The sequence below is a fragment of the Eretmochelys imbricata genome, chromosome 9, assembly GCF_965152235.1.
Source record: "Eretmochelys imbricata isolate rEreImb1 chromosome 9, rEreImb1.hap1, whole genome shotgun sequence".
NCBI classification, from domain to species: Eukaryota; Metazoa; Chordata; order Testudines; family Cheloniidae; genus Eretmochelys; species Eretmochelys imbricata.
In genome coordinates, this window is record NC_135580.1 from 43,022,945 (window position 1) to 43,041,298 (window position 18,354).

The 18,354-nt window shown below is 40.3% G+C and overlaps 1 protein-coding gene across 12 annotated transcripts in view; it reads right to left on the reverse strand.

Moving 5' to 3' along the window:
• ST6GAL1 (ST6 beta-galactoside alpha-2,6-sialyltransferase 1) overlaps positions 1–18,354 on the reverse strand; it is a 116,590-nt gene that overhangs the window by 32,416 nt on the left and 65,820 nt on the right. The window contains exon 1 of one of the 12 annotated variants that reach the window (XM_077825875.1): positions 17,737–17,756. The exons of the other annotated variants lie outside the window; for them this stretch is intronic. The gene's annotated coding sequence lies outside the window, so the exon portion shown is untranslated. Of the gene's footprint in view, positions 1–17,736; positions 17,757–18,354 lie in introns of those variants that run through there. 12 annotated transcript variants of the gene reach the window in all.

Here is an 18,354-nt window from a genome sequence, read left to right on the forward strand (position 1 = left end):
AAGTGGAGAGACTTGCCAAGCCTCACACAAATAATCGGGGCTCAGGAATATCTGACTTTCAGTCATGTGCGCAGTGCACTAGGTCATGCTGCCTCTCTGACAGCTACCGAATCTAGACTGAACTGACTGCAACAACAAAGTTATTCTCTCTCTCTTTTTACAGTACCTGAATATTGTTAAGTCGGAACTAGAGTAGGAAGGACCTTATAGCATGTGGCTATGTACACATCAGGGTGGATAAAAATCAATGATTTAAAAAAAAATTGATTTTTTATTTAAATCGAATTTTTTTTTATAAAATACTTTTTGAGGAAAAAACCTATCTAAAGATAGTTTTAATTAAGATACATTATAGCTCAAAGAGAAAAGGAGTACTTGTGGCACCTTAGAGACTAACCAATTTATTTGAGCATAAGCTTTCGTGAGCTACAGCTCACTTCAACGGATGCATAAAGTGGAAAGTACAGTGAAGAGATTTTATATACACACAGACCATGAAAAAATACCCATTGTAAGGAGAGTGATCACTTAAGATGAGCTAAAAGAAAAGGAGTACTTGTGGCACCTTAGAGACTAACCAATTTATTTGAGCATGAGCTTTTGTGAGCTACAGCTCACTTCATCGGATTCATACCGTGAGCTATTACGAGCAGGAGAGTGGGGTAGGGGGAGAGAAAACCTTTTAACAAGAACATCTGAGGAACAGTGGGTGGGGGGAAGGGAGGAATAAACAAAGGGAAATAGTTTTACTTAGTATAATGACTCAACCACTCCCAGTCTCTATTCAAGCCTAAGTTAATTGTATCCAATTTGCAAATTAATTCTAATTCAGCAGTCTCTCCTTGGAGTCTGTTTTCGAAGTTTTTTTGTTGAAGGATAGTCACTCTGAGATCAGAAATTGAATGACCAGAGAGATTGAAGTGTTCTCCGACTGGTTTTTTAATGTTACAATTCTTGACATCTGATTTGTGTCCATTTATTCTTTTACGTAGAGACTGTCCAGTTTGGCCAATGTACATGGCAGAGGGGCATTGCTGGCACATGATGGCATATATCACATTGGTAAATATGCAGGTGAACGAGCCTCTGACAGTGTGGCTGATGTGATTAGGCCCTATGATGGTGTCCCCTGAATAGATATGTGGGCACAGTTGGCAACGGGCTTTGCTGCAAGGATAGGTTCCTGGGTTAGTGATTCTGTTGTGTGGTGTGTGGTTCCTGGTGAGTATTTGCTTCAGGTTGGGGGGCTGTCTGTAGGCAAGGACTAGCCTGTCTCCCAAGATCTGTGAGAGTGATGGGTCGTCCTTCAGGATAGGTTGTAGATCCTTGATAATACGTTGGAGAGGTTTTAGTTGGGGGCTGAAGGTGACGGCTAGTGGCGTTCTGTTATTTTCTTTGTTGGGCCTGTCCTGTAGTAGGTGACTCGATTTCTGATCTCAAAGTGACTATCCTTCAACAAAAAAACTTCGAAAACAGACTCCAACGAGAGACTGCTGAATTGGAATTAATTTGCAGATTGGATACAATCAATTTAGGCTTGAATAGAGACTGGGAGTGGTTGAGTCATTATACTAAGTAAAACTATTTCCCCTTGTTTATTCCTCCCCCCCACCCCCCACTGTTCCTCAGACGTTCTTGTTAACTCCTGGAAATGTGCTGGAAATGGCCCACCTTGATTATCACTTCAAAAGGTTTTCTCTTCCCCCACCCCACTCTCCTGCTGGTAATAGCTCATCTTAAGTGATCACTCTCCTTACAATGGGTATTTTTTCATGGTCTGTGTGTATATAAAATCTGCTCACTGTACTTTCCACTTTATGCATCTGATGAAGTGAGCTGTAGCTCACGAAAGCTTATGCTCAAATAAATTGGTTAGTCTCTAAGGTGCCACAAGTACTCCTTTTCTTTTTGCGAATACAGACTTACACGGCTGCTACCCTGAAACCTGTCATTGTTGTTTTAGTTAAATAAAACAATTTAAATGTCTGTCTGGTGATGTTCTCCTCCTAATACAGCATGGCAAGAAAACCCTTAAAATATTAATGATTAACCTGTTGAACTGGAGATAGTTCACCTCCCAATGACTTCATAAATATCTGCTTCAATTACATTTTGTAAATGAAATAACCAAACCATCATTCATTTTCTGACATAGCTGTAAAACTAATCTGAAAAGTTTTCAAAATAAATCACTGTTTAAAAATGTATACTGTATACCTTCTAAAAATGAAACCTACATTTATCTCTGACTTGTGAAGAATATGTATTAAGATTATAACAACCAACAAGAATGTACTTTTATGTAGAAAACCATGATTAAATCAAGTCTTCTTGACTAGTGATTTAAACCATGATTTAAATCAAATCCACCCTGGTACACATTACAGATTACGCAGGTGTAAGTTATGTCACTCAGAGGTGTGAATAAACCACCCCCCGAGTGACACAGACCTAAGCGCTGGGCTGGACAGCACTATGCTGGCAGGAGAGCTTCTCCTGCTGACATAGCTACCACCGCTTGAAGCGGCTGGAGTAATTAAGAATTACTGTAAGCACCGTCGTGTGGCCATATCCTTTGTTTCTTGTGTGATACAGGCAGCTCAATTAATTTAATGTAAAGGAATAACACTAAGATATTGAAAGTTTTGGTTTGTCTTTTTTTTTAAAAAAGGAGTTTGACCTTCATAGAGCAAGTGTAATCAGTAAGCTTGCTTAGTATGTACTCCTTGATCAGGACAACAAATGTCAACTGATTAAGGTAAGCAGCTATTAGAGAAAATGATGTGCATTGTATTGATATATCTGCTGATAACTGATGGGATCTTTCATTTCATTTATTCCCTAAGTAACTGATGTTTAATATACTTTCACACACTTATGGACAGATAGAATCAGAGCATCCACCACTTAACACAGAATTTCAGATGTATATTTTATACAGTGGGGCGTTAAACATATCAGAAGAAACGCTGATACGAGTAAAGGGAATTTAACAGAGCCCCAGTTTACACTTAAAATTTAGAATGATCTAGCTATGCCGCTCAGCACTGTGAAAAACTCACACTCCTGAGCGCTGTAGTTAAGCTGACCGAGCGCCTGGTGTAGATGCTGGAAGAATTCTCTCATCGACCTAGCTACCACGGCTCAGGAAGTGGATTACCTGCATCAAGGGAAAAACCCGTCCGTTGATTTAAAAGCTGTACCACTGCAGTGCCCAAAGTGCAGACACACCCTAAGTGAATTTCCAGCACAGCAGTAAGTTTTCATGGCTTTTCATGAGCTTTGGTATGGGCTGACATGGCAGTGCCCAGGCAGGGACACAGATCAGGTGGGGAGCTGGGTTCCAGGCTGGGAGCAGCGTAGAGGCAGCATGCTCATTGCCTTGCAGCATTCAAGAACCTCTTGCATCATGCGGAGTTTAGTGGCTTAATAGAGCACCTACTGGAGGCTTTGGAGGGTTATGAGTAAAATGTGGAGCTCTTGGACCCTCAAAAGTGATTCTGGTGGGAGTGGTGGGTATTGGAATCGCATATCAACAGTGATATCAAAAGGCTTAGTACCTTATTTTTTAGGGAGCACGAATCAGTGTGCTTAGTCTTATACAAACCATACAAAAATATGGGTCCTGCCCCTAATTCTTTTACATTCAGAGGCCTACACTGTGGTTTAATTATGGCCTGTGTTCATACCCCCCACCAAGAAGAGAGGAGAAGCTGCTAGAGGAATTCTGGCCAAATCAGCCTGAATTCCTCCCAGGGCCAGGGAGCACTGCTTGACAGAGTGGCAGCTCTGCCATCATTTAAAGACTGTGGCACTCATTTCCCCTCCACACTGGGTCTGCAGCATCTACGGATGTGGAGGATGGGAGAGGTCAGGTCCTGGCCCCCGCCTCACTCCATCACCTTTTGGGAGGCTGATGCTTATGTCTGTGCTCCGCAATTGGTTTGTGACGGCTCCTGCTCAAGGATCAAGGTAAAGCTCTTCATCCTTCTGCTTTCATGGGCCAGCCTTAATCTAGTCCTTAATTAGAAAGAACTGTAGTTCGGACAAACAATGCACAGGAATACCAGAAAACTGCCTAATCAAAGTATGGCTCTCAGTTACACACATGCTTCTTTCATTGGTCGATTATCACTCCTATGTTATAACTGAGGCACAGTTATATAACCTTCACCTGGTATTGACTGGCACAGCTCAAATACAATGCAGCTTCATGATATGAAGACACTGGAGCCTGCAGAATATTTATTACTAGTGATGATGAATGAGAAGCAACAAGCTCAGCTTGATTCCCAGAGCCTGGCATGAGTTTGGAAGACTGGTAGTTCAAAAGTGTTCAGTTTACTTGCAACTATTAGGCTGAATCAGTGAGATGACAGATACATACCCCATGGGTTCACTTTTACAACAACTTCTCGAAGTGGCCTTGCATTTAAACAATATACGTCCTCTCTTAGGGTTCAAGCAAACCATGGAACTGCTTTCCTTTGTGGACTCAAAAGGAAATGACTGCTTGTTGTTTTAAAACCTCAGTTAAAGACTTATTTCCTTTTGAATGGAATGGAAAGTGAATGGAACCTGCTGGAATAGCTTTTCAGAAGCTTTTCTCAGCTTCTCCTGGATTCTATCAATTTCAAATTGCCAGTAAAATGCTGGCAACTGCTAGGTATACGTTGTGAGGGGCTTTTAAAAATTCAAGGCAGAGCCACGCCTTAGCAATCATTTACTTTTCCCGGCAGTCTGTGAATCGGCCTTAAGCACTAAATCATTCAATTATTTTATTAAATCTTTTCAATGCAGTAAATGCTTCGTTGGTCATTTCATTTAATAATGTCTCCAATTTTTCTTACATTAGCCATTTCGAGTTCAGCTAGAAAAAAATGACTCGTTCATGTGATGCATAAACATGACTGGGGAAAATTTTACTGCTTTCTCATTAAAACATAGAGCTGGGTTTTCAGAAGTGCTCAGTGTTAGCCTAACTCTCTTCCCACTGAAGTGTTGGTAGATCTCCCACTGACTTCAGTGATAACAGGGTTAGCTCAATGGTGGACTAAGTTATTTGGGACTTTTTTCCCCTCAAATATAACACTCCACCTAATTTTAAAAGATATTTCTTTGTCCTAGAATTATTTTCCTACATCCCTTTCAGTTGTGTGTGTTGATGACACATTCAACTTTTGGCCTAGGGAATATCATTACCAGATTACTCGCCATATCCTGGCAGATCTAATTACTTAAAATAAGAGATTGCTCAACGGGGAAATGGGTGTGTTGGCCAATATAAGCTGGGCTAATATATACAGACACACAGACACATACTATCAATATGTATTATTCACACCACATATATTATACATGAAGGACACAATATCAGTATAACATTATATTATATATAGTTCTAGCAGTTACAAGGCTGGAATTGGCCTATGCCGTTCTATAATCCCGTTCATTTATGTTAAATATCCCAATAACACCCTGCATTAGCTGAAGTAAGGTTTGGCTTAAGTAGCTAGGAAAACTGGCAGGATTAGGACATATAAGTGTTTTGCACAGGATCTAGTCCAGGGGGTGAATATAGCTATACTGCTTGGTAATAGTGACCATAACATAATAAAATTTAACAATCCTGGAGAGGTGGGGGAACACTAAAGCAGCCCATCACGGTAGCATTTAATTTCAGAAAGGGAAACTACACAAAAGTGAGGAAGATAGGTAAACGGAAATTAAAAGGTACAGTGCAAAAACTGAAATCCCTGCAAGCTGAATGGAAACTTTTTAAAGACACCATAATAGAGGCTCAATTTAAATGTATGCCCCCAAAATTAAAAAATATAGTAAGAGGACAAAAAAAGTGCCATTATGGCTAAAAAACAAAGTAACAGAATCAGTAAGAGGCAAAAAGGCATCCTTTAAAAAGTGGAAGTTAAATCCTTCTGAGGAAAACAGAAAAGAGCATAAACTCTGGCAAGTGAAGTGTAAAAATATAATTAGGAAAGCCAAAAAAGAATTTGAAGAGCAGCTAGCCAAAAACTCAAAATATAACAGCAAAACAAATTTTAAATACATCAGAAGCAGGAAGCCTGCTAAACAACCACTGGACGATTGAGATGCTACAGGAGCACTCGAGAGAAGGCCATTGCGGAGAAACTAAATTTATTCTTTGCGTTGGTCTACACAGCTGAGAATATGAGGGAGATTCCCAAACCTGAACCATTCTTTTTAGGTGACAAATCTGAGGAACTGTCCCAGATTGAGGCGTTACTAGAGTAGGTGTTGAACAAATTGATGAATTAAACAGTAATAAATCACCAGGACCAGATGGTTCTGAAGGAACTCAAATGTAAATTGCAGAACTACTAACTGTGGTATGTAACCTATCATTTAAAACAGCTTCTGTACCAGATGACTGGAGGATAGCTAATGTGATGCCATTTTTTAAAAAAAGGCTCCAGAAGTGATCTTGGCAATTATAGGCCAGTAAGCCTAACTTCAGTGCCAGGCAAATTGGTTGAAACTATGGTAAAGAACAGAATTATCAGACACATAGATGAACACGATATGTTGGGGAAGAGTCAATATGTTTTTTGTAAAGGGAAATCACGCCTCACCAATCCACTAGAATTCTCTGAGGAGTCAGCAAGCATGTGGACAAGAGGGATCCAGTGATATAGTGTATTTAGATTTTCAGAAAGCCTTTGACAAGGTCCCTCACCAAAGGCTCTTAAGCAAAGTAAGCAGTCATAGAATAAGAGGGAAGGTTCTCTCATGGATTGGTAATTGGTTAAAAGATAGGAAACAGAGGGTAGGAATAAATGGTCAGTTTTTAGAATGGAAAGAGGTAAATAGTGGTGTCCCCCAAGGGTCTGTACTGGGACCAGTACTGTTCAACATATTCATAAATGATCTGGAAAAAGGGGTAAACAGTGAGATGGAAAAATTTGCAGATGATGCAAAACTATTCAACATAGCTAAGTCCAAAGCAAACTGAAGAGTTATAAAGGGATCTCACAAAACTGGGTGACTGGGCAACAAAATGGCAAATGAAATTCAATGTTGATAAATGCAAAGGAATGCACATTGGAAAAACATAATCCCAACTATACATATAAAATGGTGGGGTCTAAGTTAACTGTTACCACTCAAGAAAGAGATTGTGAGTCTTTGTGGATAGTTCTCTGAAAACATCCACTCAATGTGCAGCAGCAGTCAAAAAAGCAAACAGAATATTGGGACTCATTAAGAAAGGGATAGATAATAAGACAGAAAATATCATATTGCCTCTATATAAATCCATGGTACACCCACATCTTGAATACTGCGTGCAGATGTGGTCGCCCGATCTCAAAAACCATATATTCTGATTGGAAAAGGCACAGAAAAGGGCAACAAAAATGATTAGGGGTATGGAACAACTTCCATATGAGAGATTTAATAAGACTGGGACTTTTCATCTTGGAAAAGAGACAGCTAAACGGGGATATGATAAAAGTCTATAAAATCATGACTGGTGCAGAGAAAGTAAATAAGGAAGTGTTGTTTACTCCTTCTCATAACACAAGAACTAAGGGTCACCAAATGAAATTAATAGGCAGCAGGTTTAAAACAAAAAAAAGGAAGCATTTCTTCACACAACACTGACAACCTGTGGAATTCTTTGCCAGAGGATGTTGTGAAGGCCAAGACTATAACAGGGTTAAAAAAAGAACCATGTGTGATGGGTGGGGTCATAGAAACCCCCTCGGAACTTCCACCTGACGTGCTGGGACTACCTCTGAGCCTGTTTTCCCTGGCAGCTTGGGACTTCAATATCTTGCCTTGTTTGAGCCAGACATGCTTGCCTGCTGCAAACACAGATCCAAGTCTGAACCATGTCCCCCACAAGCTGCAGGCTTAAATGAAAACAGTTTAAGAGGTGTCCTGTCTCCAGCACCCAGATACCCAGCTCCCAATGGGGTCCAAACCCCAATAAATCTGTTTTACTCTGTATAAAGCTTATACAGGGTAAACTCATAAATTGTTCACCCTCTATAACACTGATAAGAGAGATATGCACAGCTCTTTGCTCCCCCAGGAATTAATTACTTATTCTGGGTCAATTAATAAGAAAAAAGTGATTTTATTAAGTATAAAAAGAAGGATTTAAGTATTTTCAAGTAATAACAGGCGGGGGGTGGGGGGGAGAAAACCTGGATTTGTGCTGGAAATGACCCACCATTATTTGTGATTATCATACACATGTGATTATCATACACATGATTATCATACACATTGTAAGGAGAAAGAAAAGGAGTACTTGTCTATTACCAGTAGGAGAGTGGGGTGGGAGGAGAGAAAACCTTTTGTAGTGATAAACACCCATTTTTTCATGGTCTGTGTGTATAAAAACATCTGTATTTTCCACAGTACACATCCGATGAAGTGAGCTGCAGCTCACGAAAGCTTATGCTCAAATAAATTGGTTAGTCTCTAAGGTGCCACAAGTACTCCTTTTCTTTTTGCGAATACAGACTAACACGGCTGTTACTCTGAAACCGGACAGAACAAAGTAAGTTATCAAGCAAAATAAAATAAAACATGCAAGTCTATGCCTAATACAGTAGGAAACTAAATGCAGGTAAATATCACCCTCAGAGATGTTCCAATAAGCTTCTTTGACAGTCTAGACTCCTTCTAGTCTGGGTCCAGCAATCACTCACACCCCTGTAGTTACTGTCCTTTGTTCCAGTTTCTTTCAGGCATTCTTTGGGGTGGAGAGGCTATCTCTTGAGCCAGCTGAAGACAAAATGGAGGGGTTTCCAGGGGCTTATATAGTATCTCTCTTGTGGGTGGAACCCCTTTTTTCCCCCTGTATAGAATCACAGCTACAAGATAGAGTTTTGGAGTCACATGGGCAAGTCAAATGTCCATGCATGACTCAGTTCTTTACAGGCCGACGCCACTGCCCACATGTTAGTCTGAACATTCCCAGAAAAGCTCAGATGTGGCTTGGCATCTATCAAGGTCCATTGTCAGCCAAATACTTCCAATTACTTAAATAACCCCTTCACACTACGTTGACCAATCTGCCTTAGGTGCTTTCTACAGCAAACACTTTAAATACAAGCATAGAGTCAACGCTCATAACTTCAGATATAAAAATGATACATGCATACGAATAGGATGAATACATGCAGTAGAACATAACCTTTGCAAAGATATGTTACATGGCATATCTGGCATAAAACATATTCCAGTTATGTCATATTTACACTTGTAAGCATATATCTATAGATCATTATGGGGTGCAACGTCAAACCATGCTCTGAAGTGTCCCTACCCTCTGTTTGCCAGAAGCTGGGATAGGGCGACAGGGGACGGATCACGTGATGATTACCTGTTCTGTTCATTCCCTCTGAAGCACCTGACATGGGCCACTGTTGGAAGACAGGACACTGGGCTAGATGGACTACTGGTCTGAACCAGGATGGCCGTTCTTATGTTCTTATTTACAAGCCTAGGAGGTGCCTTCATGCCCTCGGTATCTGGAATGTACGTGATCAAAACAAAGATAAGGGGTACACCATGGTACCAGAAAAACAAGGCAGAAAGATTATTGCATAAATCTAGCCTCAGATGATGCATACAGTACCTTATTACTTTTAAACTGGTTGGGTCTCTAAAGGATAGCTTTAAGGGTATAACTTTGGAAACAAGCCTTCTTCCTAAAAAGAATTCAGCGGCACAGCAGGAGATTGCTATCTGGAAACTGGTATTGTATGGAACCTTTTTTCCCTGTGCTGTGCGATTACTGCCTTTTAGCTGCCAGCCTGACTGACACTGGTTATTCAGTTGCTTTAGTATATTCTGTAACGAAACAAACTGTGGTCAAGCAATTGACGATACAATTCACCAACAACCACCAAAGTAACTGCCAAGTCATGCACTGCTTTCTCCATAAGAGACTCTTGACACAATGCATTAATGCAAAGGAAAGTTGGAATAGTAGCTGCATCAGTATGTCCCTGGTCAACAGACACAGGCATGTCCCTTCAGAATTACTACACTGAAAGGAGGAATCCAGTTCTCTTCTCACAACAGTTTTACACAAAGTATAACTTAGCTAGGAGCCTTACACTGGTCCTTAAATCGACTATTCGGCCAGACTATCTTATGTCCATCACTGGTGATCTTATCGTACCACTGCAGCTTTTGGTAACCACATGATTACCAGCCACATAGTGGCATTCCTTGGTAAACATTCTTTTGAATAACTTGGTCTTCCATTCTAATAATATGCCGATGCCAAGAAAGCTGCAAACCAAACCAGTGCTGATGGAGGCAATTACTGGTTTCTACTTCAAATATCTTCATTGCTGATCTTGTCCTGCCACTTAATACGGAGCAGCTGACAGACTATGAGAATCAAAAACAACAAATCAGTGTTCTTCAGCCTTCCTCAGTGCCCATGTTTCACTGCCGTACAGTTGAGTTGGGATAAGTATGGTTCTATAGATCCACAGCTTTGTAGCAAGCTTGATGTGACAACATTTCCAGAAAGGCCACTGAAAGACCCAAAACATGGAAGCAACTACTGCTATACAAGTGTCTGTATAATTTGAGCATCCTGCAGAACGGTCTATGAATCTTTCTACGTATTTGACATCAGCCACCTGCACAATATCCCATCTGGACAGGTTAAACCTAAGCTAGCTGTAACCAGGAGCTCAAATCTGCTTGTTGGGAATGGCCAGGTTCTATCCAGTCTAATAACCAGACCAATGTGTGCTGCTTCTTGCCCAGCTACTGAAGCGCTTGACGTTAAATACATGCTCAAGTCTTTTTTAGGATTGGAGACTAGTTGAGAAGAGAATCAGGTTCATGGTTTCCAGAGGATGCCTAGTACCTTCTTTACAACCACTTCAGGTTCAAAGGACCACATGAAGTAAGTCGATATACACTAGCTGAAGATTTGGCCCAAAGTGAGCTGTGTTTTCATTTGGCCTCTCTAATTGCACACACTCTATTTGTAGGTACATCTGTTTGTGTAAGCAAAAACCTCTGCTGGCACATACAAACTGATGTCCCCAGAGAGACTGAAAGTAAAATTATGAAAGACTAATGCAAGTTTGATGCAAAGTGTACAGATAGCCTATAGTTACACCATCTCAGGCTGTGATTTTATCAGATCTCAAAAACTAACCAGATTTAGGCCTACTAAGTACTTATACAACAAAACAAAACCTCTCAGCTACAGCAGGAAGGGGTATTGGTAATTGCATAGGGGATGTTCTTTCCTCCCAATCAGCTCTGAACCAATGCTCATAGACTTTGTGAGGGGCACTGTGCTACTCACACTTCTGTCTTACGGATGAGGCATAAAATAGAGGTCCTAATTGGTTGTGATCATTAGTGATCCCATGGCATTTTTCACAAAACTTGTGTTTGCTAGCCCCAGCATACTGGCAAACTACCCACTTGGGTAGTTATGCTTTGCTTTTGTTTTAATACCACCATCACTTTGCCAAACCCAAACCCAGTTCACCTCAAATTCCTGCATGCTGCCTGTACTCTCAGAGGAGATTTTTTGTCTGCCTTGTTTATAAGCCACTTTGTAATGGAAGGCAGTACACAAAACATTAAATAATATTCTATCGCACCTCAGTACCAGTCCAATTATGAGATGTTATCAATAAATCTTGCACCAATTGTCATTATTCTGCACACTACAACAATGTTTCCATATTTCAATGTCCAGACTTTTACAGATCATTTGCGTGGTACCTTTCCTCATCCTCGGGGTTACTTAAGAGTCGTTATTCTTGGCTCACACTAATTGGGAGAAAAATCTAATTCCTTCTGTTTCAGCTAAAATAATTAAATGGAACAATAAAAATTGACACAAAACTTGACTTGATGAACACTACTTTGATGCCAGGTATGGATCTGTTATCTGAACTCCCTTTGCCCTAACTAGTAAAATAAAAATTGAAGTGAAAAATATGTCAAAGTTTGGAGTTACTGTACAAAAAACTCCTGAGCAACAACAAGGTGTATTACATGTAGGACTGTAACTGAAAAACCAAATGAAGTAAATGTGCATGGATCCATATTAAATAAAGCCATAACATTAGTCAATGAATAGGGTATATCTCATCGGGATCATCCGCTTTTCCTACCTGGGTGATCTCATTCCTATTTTATAGCATCTCTCTGCCTGAGCAGCTCAGTTCTCAAATTATGAATATTTATGACTTCACCCACCATGGAAACTAACTCTTTGGCTCATGGAAGAACACTGATCTGCCCAATAACTACCAGCCCATGCTTCTGGATGGTTGTAGGCACTTCAAATAAATGGCCCTGTTCTCTGTTCTTCGCTGTGCACACAGAAATAAAAACAGAAATCCATCACTTTCTCAACCGCCTCCCTCTCTGTCTCTAAACAAATAAAATACTGCAGTGCAAAATGTGTGTGGGATACAGAACAACCATTAGAGTTTTTGTGTGGAGGAATGGGGAGTTAAGTAACAAGGGAGAAGGAGCAGTGTGCAACATGGACAGCAGGTACCATAGGCTGGTGGAGACTGTGCCTCCCCAAACAGCCAGGCGTGGTGCTGCCCACGCTCAGCCTCCAGACCCCCTCTTCCTGCTTCCCGCTCTGTGTCTCTGTGTGCCGTGTGCCACCCACCCTCCCATTGCTACGGGTCTGGGGAGACTGCAGCTGCACGCCACCCACCCCGGGGTTTCCACCTGCCCTCCCGGTGCTCCAGGGCTAGGGCCACGCCACCCACCCTGCTGGAGCTCCCTTGGGAGGGGGCTAGCCTGGGGCAGAGGCTGATGGCTGTGGCGGGGGAGGGGTCTCCAGGCGCTACCAGGGGGGTGTCTTGGAAGGGGCAGGGCCTCGGGCAGATGGGGAATGTCTGAGGGCTGGTCTCCCCCAGCTGACGGTTCATGCGCCACCCATTGTGTGCAACCAGAAAGACGCAACACTGGTGTCAAAGCAAGAGGACACTGTGGGAAGAATGAGCGACAGTCTTTAGAGAGCAGCCTTCTAGTGTTGATCTCAACATCTGGGAACTGGAGAAAACAAGTAATAAAAAAAGACCCTATTTGAGAACCTTTTCAAGAAATTCCTGTACTCTGGGTAAAAACATGAACCTGTGCCAAGTGTTTTGCAACATTTTTATGGACTGTCTACCATGTCCTATTATGCTAGTAAATGATCACTTAGATTATTACCATATGTTTTGGGTGGATACTTTCTTTGGAATTTCAAAATGTTTGTGTTCAAAATATAATTTACATATTAGTTTGTTGTGGGAGTATTTATCACTTACTGTTTTACTGTTACTGCTAGATTTCTGAAATGATTTGTTTTTATTGCTCAATATAATCATGGAAGCATGGAATCATAGAACCACAGGGTTAGGAGGTACTGCAAAGATCATATAGTATAACCCCCTGCCAAGATGCAAACATCCTAGGTGAAGATTTCCTGTTTAAAAGTCAAGTTTTAATAGGCATTTGTGAATTTTAACATTTAATTTTTTCAAACTGTTTGGTATGTTGTCAGAGATAAGGATTTACACAGATTTAGATAATCCTTATGATTTATTAATTATTTCCCCTATAAACTGGGTTTAGAATAAATTATAACATTTAAACAATGGTACAAACAGCTGTAGGAAGTATCTTCCATTTACAATCTCATTTTTTCTAAAGCAGTGAACTCAGTAATACTCAGTGAGAGTGACTTTTTATACCATTTTGTTTCTGGGTCCAATCTAGTCAAAAAGGGTTATGAACATCCATCATCTGCAATGTCTACAACTTCAGTCATCCATTGGTACTACCAGCAGTTTGCAACTAAACATACGTCAGACAGTAAATTACCTGTATCAAAAAAAAAAAAAAAAAAAAGCTTTCTTCCCTTTGCAGTAAACCCATGGATGAGTTTATAATCAGGATTAGCAAATTTCAGCAAAACTCCACAGATTAAAAGATTACTTGGTTCATTTATGCAACAAATTCTCCCTTTCGTCTTGTTCCGAATGAACATTTCATTGACATGGTTCAATCATTATGACCAGGCTGCACTCCATCCGGCAAACCAGACATTGTTGGAAGGTTGCTGGATGCAGTATGAGAAGAAAATTGAACAGTGTGCAAAAAACATTTACAGGAAATTTGTTCATGTGAGACTTGATGATAAACCAACGTACACTATGATCCAGTCATATGTGCTTGTGTGACAACAGAAAATGAGATTATCTCACAGAAACAATCACTACATCAGGAAATGCCCCTACAGCAGAATACTTAAAAGAAGCAGCAGTAAAAGCTATTGAAAAACTGAATAAAATGTCAGTGTCAAGTAACAGGTTTCAGAGTAACAGCGTGTTAGTCTGTATTCGCAAAAAGAAAAGGAGTACTTGTGGCACCTTAGAGACTAACCAATTTATTTGAGCATAAACTTTCGTGAGCTACAGCTCACTTCATCGGATGCATACTGTGGAAAGTGTAAAAGATCTTTATATATACACACAAAGCATGAAAAAATACCTCCTCCCACCCCACTCTCCTGCTGGTAATAGCTTATCTAAAGTGACCACTCTCCTTACAATGTGTATGATAATCAAGGTGGGCCATTTCCAGCACAAATCCAGGGTTTAACAAGAACGTCTGGGGGGGGGGGGGGGGGGAGGTAGGAAAAAACAAGGGGAAATAGGTTACCTTGCATAATGACTTAGCCACTCCCAGTCTCTATTCAAGCCTAAGTTAATTGTATCCAATTTGCAAATGAATTCCAATTCAACAGTTTCTCGCTGGAGCCTGGATTTGAAGGTTTTTTGTTGAAGAATTGCAACTTTCATGTCTGTAATCGCGTAACCAGAAGGATTGAAGTGTTCTCTGACTGGTTTATGAATGTTATAATTCTTGACATCTAATTTGTGTCCATTTATTCTTTTACGTAGAGACTGTCCAGTCTGACCAATGTACATGGCAGAGGGGCATTGCTGGCACATGATGGCATATATCACATTGGTGGATGTGCAGGTGAACGAGCCTCTGATAGTGTGGCTGATGTTATTAGGCCCTGTGATGGTGTCCCCTGAATAGATATGTGGGCACAGTTGACGACGTGCTTTGTTGCAAGGATAGGTTCCTGGGTTAGTGGTTCTGTTGTGTGGTATCCAACGCATTATTAAGGATCTACAACCTATCCTGAAGGATGACCTAACACTCTCACAAATCTTGGGAGACAGGCCAGTCCTTGCCTACAGACAGCCCCCCAACCTGAAGCAAATACTCACCAGCAACCACATACCACACAACAGAACCACTGTTCTGAGAAAACCTGGATTTGTGCTGGAAATGGCCCAACTTGATTATCATACACATTGTAAGGAGAGTGATCACTTTAGATAAGCTATTACCAGCAGGACAGTGGGGTGGGAGGAGGTATTTTTTCATGCTTTGTGTGTATATAAAAAGATCTTCTACACTTTCCACAGTATGCATCTGATGAAGTGAGCTGTAGCTCACGAAAGCTTATGCTCAAATAAATTGGTTAGTCTCTAAGGTGCCACAAGTACTCCTTTTCTTTTAGTGTCAAGTAAGTAGCTTTGTCGCAGACAATGCTGCCAAGATGAGAAGAAATCTAGTAGAAAATAATGGAGGGAACCTGAAGCTTAGAACACATGCATTCAGTGCTCATTTGATGTATCTTTTAGCCAGCGACCTAAGTATAACTCCAGGAACTAAGGAAAATATTGCTAAAATTGCAAAATACTTCTGTGACAACCACTTTGCTTTAGCTTCACCGAAGAGAGGAGAATCCAAGTTAATTCTTCCTCACAACGTAAGATGGAACTCAGTGGTTGACTGTTGTGATCTATTTATGAAGAACTGGCCGTTTCCGATGATAATTTTGGAAGCAAATTGTGACAAAATACATGGAACTAATCAACAGCAAGCTAAAGAGAAATGTATAAGCTATGCTTAATACACTGAAACCGACTGTCATAGCCTGAGACAAACTGCAGACAGATTGCTGCTGTTGCTGAAATTTGAAAAGAACTTCAAGAGACACTGAAGAAAGAAATACTCAATAACAAAAGTTAAATGGCAGATAGTAAAGAACCTGATGGACCAAGTACTTACTCCACCCCATTTTCTTGCCACATTCACAACCCAAAGTACAAAATTAGTTGCCAAACTGTTGACGAAGAAGATACTGTTAGGACATGAGCATCTAATTCAGTCCTGTCAAGCATAATAAATTTCAGGGCTGTACATGTTTGCTGATAATATTTTAAAGAAAGTAGCACCACTGAACTGATGGAAGTCACTAGCTAAGCACCTGGAAGCAGACTTTGCTGAAAAAGTCTGAAGGCAGTCAACTTAGGAAATCACTGTCTCATTTTCAAGAGACTTAGGCAAGTAGAAACTTAAAGCTCCAGTCACTTTACAGGCTGACCTGAAATAATCAGTTTAATACACTATCTCCAGTTGATCCCTCTGTTTAATAAATTGTTTAGTTGTAAATGTGAAACATATTTTTAAAAGAAAAGTTTATGTATCCAAAACATTTAAGTTTGTTTTGTTTAATAAAAATATATTCTGTGTGCTATTTTGTGTTTAATTAAATTTCTGTTACTATCCTAATGCAGCTTAACACAAATCATAAGCAAAAGGTTAAATATGCAGTTAATAAGCAATATATTATTCACAATTTTCTAACATACTAAAATGTATAATGAATAAGAATATGAAAATATTAACCTCTAAAATTTCTTAAATAAATGTATATTGTTATAGTGTACCCTCTTGGCTAACAAAAAGATGTACCAAATCTAGTCTAAAAGCTCTATTTAGCTTTAAATCAATATATTTAATGGTTATATCAACCAATGAGAATGCCCCTTTCTTTACAAAATAATTGAAGAACAAATGGAAAAGTTGATTAAAATTGATTATTTGAACTGAGGCTTTCCACTTGGTGATTTAAACCATGATTTAAATTGCCTTGATTTAAAAATCACCTTTATTGAAATCGATCCACTCAGCAATGAATGCTGTTGAACTGGCAGCCTTGGAAGATGATGATGGTTTAATTTGGATTTAGAAACTTTAAAAAACACAATGAAAGATTTAAGCAAGATTTTGCAGAAAGAGAACCCCTAGCACTGAATTTTAAAAGGCTATAATTGGCCTTACAGAAGTTATCTATATTAGACATAAATTGAACAGAGATGGCTTACTTGCTGACCCAGATACATTAATGCAATAGTTTAAATGCCCACTCTTAAATGTAAACCAGATTCACAGAGATTTACGGTCATGCCAAACTATTTTGTAAATCCATTCCAAATCTATCTGGTCAATAAGGCCCTAAGGGAGTTGCTGGAAAATGACCTTGCCTGGCACTGCGAAGGCAGACAGACATCAACAGGCATCTGAACAGCTAACAGAGAATGAGAACAAATCCCTGCTGGGCCAGATTCTCAGCTGCTATAAACTGGGATAGCTCCAACCAATGGGACTATACTTGTTTACACCAGCTGAAGATCTGGCCCACTGCGTTTTGACTCAACATGAGTCCCGAGAAACCCAGAAAGAGGCATAAAAGACTGGACTAAGCTATTTACTTATTTATTTAATTTCTATTTTATCCACCTACCTAAAACCCTCGGCACATTAAGCACCACAAAAATAGCTTGAAACATACAAAACACCTCTGAAAAGTCTTACATTTTAAAATCCGTGCGTGAAAACTTCTTAAGCGTCAGCAACCCCTTTGCCATCACCACTCACTCCATGGGAAAACAGGGTATGATGAACAGTATCTCCAAAACCCAAGTCTGGGCCCTAATGAATCAAAAAAGGTAGGACGTTCAAGAGACTGGGACTAAGAATTCCTTACCCGCAGCTCCATCCTGAGTAAATCCCTGTCTGCCAAGCACTGGAGTCAAGGGAGATTGACTTTAGTGGGCACTGGAGCTCAGAGTTTTATATTGCTCAGGATCTGAATGCCAGTGCCTTGAACCAGCAACAGTACTGTGCAGGGAGGACTGATATCTCAGGTATGTGGGACCAAAATCATTAGGGTTTTATGTCAAAGTTAACATTCAACTGCATCCTGAAATTGACCGGTAGCCAGCACAGCGCACCAGTGTGATGGGACCTCTGTAAAATACTGCTTAATTAATGCATGGGCCATTACCTTCTGTACTAGCTGCAGTTTCTTGACGGATTGAAAGGGTGGCCCTCAAGAGGACTGTGTTGTAATAATCCAGCCTCCAGGAGGGAAATCACAGACAAGGCCCAACACCAACCAAAAAGGATGTGAGATTCTTGCGAAGTGCAGCT